At 36.2% G+C, this 6,976-nt stretch overlaps 1 long non-coding RNA gene across 1 annotated transcript in view; it reads right to left on the minus strand.

Moving 5' to 3' along the window:
- Positions 1–4,378: 4,378 nt before the first annotated feature.
- The window catches only part of LOC131360411 (uncharacterized), a 21,663-nt gene continuing 19,065 nt past the window's right edge, over positions 4,379–6,976 (minus strand). Inside the window, exon 3 of the long non-coding RNA XR_009205883.1 lies at positions 4,379–6,976. This exon is cut by the window's right edge and continues 2,523 nt beyond it. This is a non-coding gene — a long non-coding RNA (uncharacterized LOC131360411).

Genomic DNA, 6,976 nt, shown 5'->3' on the forward strand with positions numbered 1-6,976 from the left:
CCACCGCTGGACTCACACATCTGCCCTCCTACACACACTGTGGGACACCAACCACCCCATATCAACCCCACCTGCCCCTGTCCCTGCCCCCTCTGTATGCCACCCAAAACACATAGGTAGTACAAAAACTACTCAACAAGAGCTACATTGAATTTACTGATTCAAATGTGTACATCAATTCCACACAAATGATATGTATTACTTCAACATAAATTCATCTCCTACTCTACTACTTGTTAGTTTCTTGCAAATTGATTTACATAAACCCAGTTTTTAAATGCATTTTGTATCATTTGTTTGTGTACAGCTAGCATGTTTAAGAAAAAAAAACATAAACCCCACACACACACCAGAGCTCAGGTTCAAAACTAGACACTGTGGCATAAGGAAGCAAAATGACCACCACACTGCACATAACTAATCTGGTTTACACTAAAGCAACGCTATCATGCATCAGATCCTGCATCAGATCCTGCACCAGTAGGCTGTGGGCCATTAGATTGTTGAACTCTAACCAATAACACAACCACTAGCACAACCCAATCTTTCTTCCATACACTGCACTTTATCATTATCACTTACATTTACTCAGGATTATATTGATGGACAGAGCTGATATCAGACTCTGACTAGCCTTTTACTGTATGTGCAATATCTCCCACTCCCACACTCTTGAACTACAATGTTTACCCTGCAACATATCATACGTAGAATATCATAAATTTTTTACTTGCCAGAACACATTAATAATTTAGACTATGAGCATGTGCAATGTATCCAGCATGACTGTCCCTTTATGACTGCAGACATTGTTAACTGTTACTATTATTTCACTTACTTCAGACACTTTTTGTGGTACGCTACTTATCATTTTTGTGCAGTGTATGAATAGGTGTGTAGCCTATACAGTAGCGTAGGAATTTCATCCATTCACAAAACCATAAACTTGAAACTTGAAACAATGGCTTACACTCATTCTAGATAAATGTGAGGATTTTTGGGTAGAAATTAGTGGCCTCTGCCTTTTTGAGGAAGAACTGCACATAATACATGTACTTATAATGAAGCACTTAACATTATCAGTACTTTGTAAAACCCACCACTGTATTCTCAGTTAATAAACATGCACACTTTTGGATTGGTTGAGAAATAGTTTGTGTAGTTTTTGTATAGTTTTTGTCTAGTTTTTCTTGTAGCTCTTAGGGGAGGAGGTGAAGATGGGGGGGTTACATACTTTTGAGACTTGGGAGAAAGTCTTTTAATCCAGCGCAGGGTTCTCTTTAGCACCAGTGGTTGATTGATGGAACAAAAAAAAAATGTTTTTTTGCTCTAATTACTATTTTGACAGAGATTTGCGTCCATAGTGATTCAGAAAATAGTTCCTCGTCTCTCTGGAAGGGTTTAGAGACTTATTTGTATTTAGTTTCCTCCTGGTTTCATGCTCAGAGTTTAATCCCAAAAAAGTCCGAGCTGAGGATCCTGATGACATTTACTCATGTGTGTTGAGTGTCTGGATCCTGAAGGCGGCCATTTTTTTCCTCTCTGTCTCACCGACTCATCTTCACATGTCCACTTTAAGGAAAATTAGTTTGCAGAAAAACATCCTGGCGCGCGGCGGAGCCTGTTGAGCTGATAAGATCTGCGTGGGGATGGAGACGAGGTCAAAGGTTGCTCCCTCGCAGCCATCTCATGTCGATTAACATTAGGATAATTGTAAGTTGTGTGGCTGTGGGAGGCCTGGAGTTTGGGTTTTTAATTGTCAGTACGGTAAAGTTCACTTTCTCTCAACCCTTGCAATTAACCCTCTATTCTCCTCCAAAATTTAACACACAAAATTACTCCTGAAAATACAAGAGCTGTTAGGAACCCTGAAATTGAAAAGTTTTTGTAGAAACACAGAACCCTTTACAGAACTTCAGGATCCTTTACTCAAACCCAGAAAACTTTCCCAGAACCAAGGAAACTTTTATGAGAAATAAAAACATTTTCAGAAACCTGTTCAAAATCTCACAAACCTTTCATACAACTAAAAAAAAGCATTACAGGAATTCATGGTGCTTTTCAGGATCTCGCGAACCTTTTCCAGAACCCAAGAGCATTATCATGAACCCAGAATCTTAGAACTTTTTTCATAAATCCTGAAGGAACACTTTCAAGAACCAAGGAACTTGGTGAAGATTTCAACATTTTTACTTTGTCACATATCTAGCAAGGAAATCTTTATTTATGACAGAATTCAGGAACCAAGGAACCATTATCGAGAATTTTTGCAGAAACCTACAAAGGCTTTCAATAGCAATGGAAACTGTTTATAAATCCAGAAATTAAAGGAAGAAATGAACACTTTCTTTGTGGGATTTCAGGACCCTTTTACTAGAACCAAAAAGCCCTTGAACCAAGGAAGTATTATGATAAAAACTGTGAACAATAAAGCAATTAAACTTCCTTTTCTTCATAATTTAAGACAAAGAAGAAGAAAAATGACTATTTTAATTACATCACATACTGATGAACATTTCCATTTCAGTGTTTAGTAATCTGTATAAAAGTCTTTATTTCTTTATAAAAATGAATAAACAAATAGGAATAAAAACACTAAAAAACATGTCATCTAATTGGATAACTGTAATTTTCACTAGTTCTAGTTTATCATAGCCATAGCTGCTGTTTTCGGTGTGTTCCGGGCATTTAGGCTCCATTAACTCCTGTCTCCCCATTACAGAGGTTAAAGGTCACTTGTATAGCAGAGAGCTGTCATGCTCCATTAATCAGCACACTGACAGAAAAGCAGTGAGTTCAGACGCTAACCCGCTCCGTCACTTGCTAAACGAGCCGCTGCTGTGTCCAATCTATTCTCACGTTACTTATGTATGGTACAAACACATCATCCACAAATGCTTTATTTACTGCACTATACTGTCGTGTACTGTACTCAGATCATTATAATAAAGAGATTAATATTAAGGACTTCATATCAGTTAAACACAGCGAATAAAAGCTCTTATTTAGAATTCCAGTCTTGTATCACATTCTTCTTAGCATTACAAATGTACAGAGAGTGTACACTAAAGAGTTCACTGGCTTGGCTTTCTAGAGGACAAATCAGTGGACTTTTTTTTTTTTGGAAAGTGTGAGCCCATAAAGAACTTTTTAAGAACATTTTGTGTGTATTATGAATGTGTGAATGTGTGCAGTAAAAACTCCAAAATCTTGCTCATTATTTTCTACTTAACATCTCCAACCTGTGAGTAGTTAAAACTTGGTACTTCAGGGTTTTGCTGAATAATAATGGGTTCTTATCCTTTTAAGAGGGTTCTGCTTAGAACACTTTCTAATAGGAAAACACCTGCTAGGAAGTCATTTGACTTATAAGAAGTAGGATCCTTATTTAGAAACCATAATTATCCAATGAATGCTTAAAGAACACTTGAAGAAAGAGTCCACGTATTAACTGAGCAAATGTGCAGAATAAACTCCAAATAATTGTTCAGTGTTTTCTTCTTTGTACCTAGAACCTGTCAGAAGCATCCTAATAAGGTTCTACATAAAACCTTAAAGGGGAGGCAGAGGAAGCGAAGACTCCTTGTCTAAACTGTTGAAGCATCTAAACCTGTTTTTCTGTGTTTTCCCAAATGAAGTTCCCATGAGATCATCTTTCAAAACACTGACATTCTCACTGTGGTTCTTTTAAAGAAGCTGAATCATACATGTTATATATTTTATTTACGTTTCAGTATCTGTCAGTTCTTCTTCATGTAAAATGTGATGTAAGATCATCTGAAGATAGCTGAAGATAATTTGTTTTCCAGATATCTAACAGCATGGATGTGTCATTGATGGACATGCAGCGTCTTGTCATTTTACCCGTTTGATGATATGCCGAGGAGCAGGGTGGTATTCTGATTAAGCGATTATGTGTGTTTGTGTGTGTGTGTGTGTGTGAGTGTGTAAGTGATAAGACCAGGTTCTCCATGTCGGTGTGTTTTGCTAAAGCTATGTTAGCTAACCGGCCTGACCGGCAGCACCGCTCTGTTGCTGTCTAGACGTTCAATCCTGCATGAGGGCAAAAACATCCGATCATTCATTAAAAAAAACCTCCAAAATCCACACACAGCAGGTGGTGATCCGGGCTGTGTGTATGTGTAAGTGTGTGTGTGTGTGTGTGTGTGATTCATTTTTGAATAAAACATTTACATGAACTCACATTCACTAATGATAAAAAATAATAAACACAAAATATTCAAAAGTTCACTGTATCCAGTTTTTCAAGGGAAAAATCAATTAATCATTAATTAATTTTATATATATATATATATATATATACACTAAACATTCCGAAAAACAAGCAAACAAACAAACAAGTAAATAAATTAATCAACACATCAAAATCTGAATCTCTAGGTACATGGAAATTTTCATCCATAAAAAAAATTTGAATAAAAAAATATAGAACATAACATCTTGGTGAGATGTTTATCATTTATCACTATTTCTGATTTTCTTCTCTGATATTTTCTCACTCAGATCCACATATTATCTCTCAAACCAAAACGTTTTATTACACAACACACGACAACACACAAAAAAGTTAGAAAACTTAAGGATGTGTATCACTTGTCTGATAGGATGGACCGCAACGTAGAACCCTAGAAAAGAGTGATTTCCTGTCAGTGTCAGAAACCTGAGAGTTATACTTTTGACTCATTTTGACTAATTCCATAAAGATTAAATAGCCTTCAGTTCTGTGAATGAGCTGTTAATGTAGAAAAGATAATGTATTATAATGAGCACTGATTATTTATAATAAACCTGTGAATCAGGAGCCAGAATTCATCTGTGATTTGATGTAATCAAATATAATCAGTGTTACAAAAATGAATGATATTAATTCATTAGGTTTTGTTTTGTTGTGGTAATGTTAATTAATTAACTAGCTGTGTTTAATGTCAGTTAATTAACTAGCTGTGTGATAAAGCTACTGATAGATTTACTAATAATAAATAATAAGCAAATATAATTATATTCTTTTTACATATATAATGTCAAATTTAACAAAGAAAAAAGCTAAAAGCAAATCCTTTTTTAAAAATAAATATCTACATATAGCCTGAACTCATGGCCTCTTTAGGGCACCAGATTTTGAGTTCTGAGATGAAATTGTATAATTTCAGCTTATTATCTTGTATATTAAATGAGTCATTTAGGTGTTTCTCTACTAGCTTCCTATTCCACAACGATGAAATCATCTTCCTAACCTCATCTTGACCCACCCTCATCATTAAAGTGCACAATAAATGGGTTTATTTTTAAAACATAATCAGTGATAATAGCAGTGCTAAGCTCTCACAGGAAATCTCAAATAATGCATCCACACCTCAATAAAATTTCAACGTGCGTTAGAGTAACTATGGTAATGTCTCATGCAACTCTATAAACAATGCCACTTTCCTCCATTACCTTATTATTATTATTTGTAGTAGTACATTTACATTTCTGGCATTTGGCAGACACCCTTGTCCAGAGGGACTTACAATCACATTTTATTTAACTGAACAATTGAATGCCTTGCTGAAGATTCGAGCAGTGATAGCTTGGTGGACATGAAATTCAAACTCATAACCTCCTGATCAGTAAGCCAACACATTAACCACTAAGCTACCTGATCACATAGTAGTAATAGTAGTAGTTGTTGTAGTAGTAGTAGTAGTAGTAGTAGTAGTAGTAGTAGTAGTAGTAGTAGTAGTAGTAGTAGTAGTAGTAGTGATCAGGAGGAGGAGGTATGAGGAGGAGTAGGAATAGTAGCAGTAGTAGTAGTAGTGATCACTTCATGTCCCTGCAATTGGTTCACACCCACAGATCACTGGGACAGTGTGAGGACAAGCTCCATGATATGTTCCATAAAAAGACAAAAACTAAACCAACATTTTTTTACCACAATCATCCTGCAATAACATGAGGTTTCTCACTAACTCTGAGAACTGAACAGATTTTTACTCAACACTGCTGCTTTGACACACAGAAACACACTCTGGATAGAGCTCCAGTTATATTGGACGTCTTATTATATGTTATAGTGGAGTTATATTGGAGTCTTTCTCACGTGTCCTATGAATTGAAGCAACAATCTGATCCCTAACACAGAAGACATGGTATCTTCAGGTTTCTCAAGCTTATTTTGTCTCCGAATGTTTGGTCTTGGCCAATCCTTGCTCACCAGACACCACTCTGCTCTGCCCTCTTCCACATACACAAGCTACAGATGCCTTCACAGATTATTTCTTAACTTCAGCTTTAGCTTATCTCTTCACTTTAACTGAAATATTACTATTTAGTGTTTTAAACAACACTGAAATAACATTTCCTCAAATTGATTTCCGTGTTAGAAGATGTCCTTTTCGAAACAGATTAATTAATCAAAGCCTACACAACTCAGGATTAGGATTAATTTGTACCACATTTTGCGCCTTGTCAATTCAAATTTAGGACATTTCAATACCCGGGCTTTTAATTGGTCAAATGTAATTTCATACAAAATAAAAGTCTACTGAGTTACTTATCAAAAATAGACACTCTGCTCTGGCTTTTTTATTTATTTATTTATGCAGTCAAATAAAGCAACATCTTATTTTACATGTGAATATATAAATGATGCGTGTTCATGGAAGATGAACAGTGTACGCTTTGCTCGTTGCTCAGCTGAGTGGAAAATGTTGCCGGTGTTGCGTGTGCAGTGAAGTCATGTGGAGGTGAAGCCGTGTGTTTGGTCTCGTTCCTCAGTGATTTATCCATTAGGAGGAATTCGCTGTTGACTCTGGCGTTCCTTATCAGGGCTTAGGTGCTGTTTGATGGCGATTTTTCACCTGATTGCGCAAAGGGGTCGTATTTCCCCGGCTTTTAAACTGTTTGCCTGCCTTAACATCGCATTAAATCTCACACACACACACACAGATCTGCCACTACTGGGTTTGCATTAAAA

This window comes from Hemibagrus wyckioides, linkage group LG10, assembly GCF_019097595.1.
Source record: "Hemibagrus wyckioides isolate EC202008001 linkage group LG10, SWU_Hwy_1.0, whole genome shotgun sequence".
In the NCBI taxonomy this organism is placed as follows: domain Eukaryota; kingdom Metazoa; phylum Chordata; class Actinopteri; order Siluriformes; family Bagridae; genus Hemibagrus; species Hemibagrus wyckioides.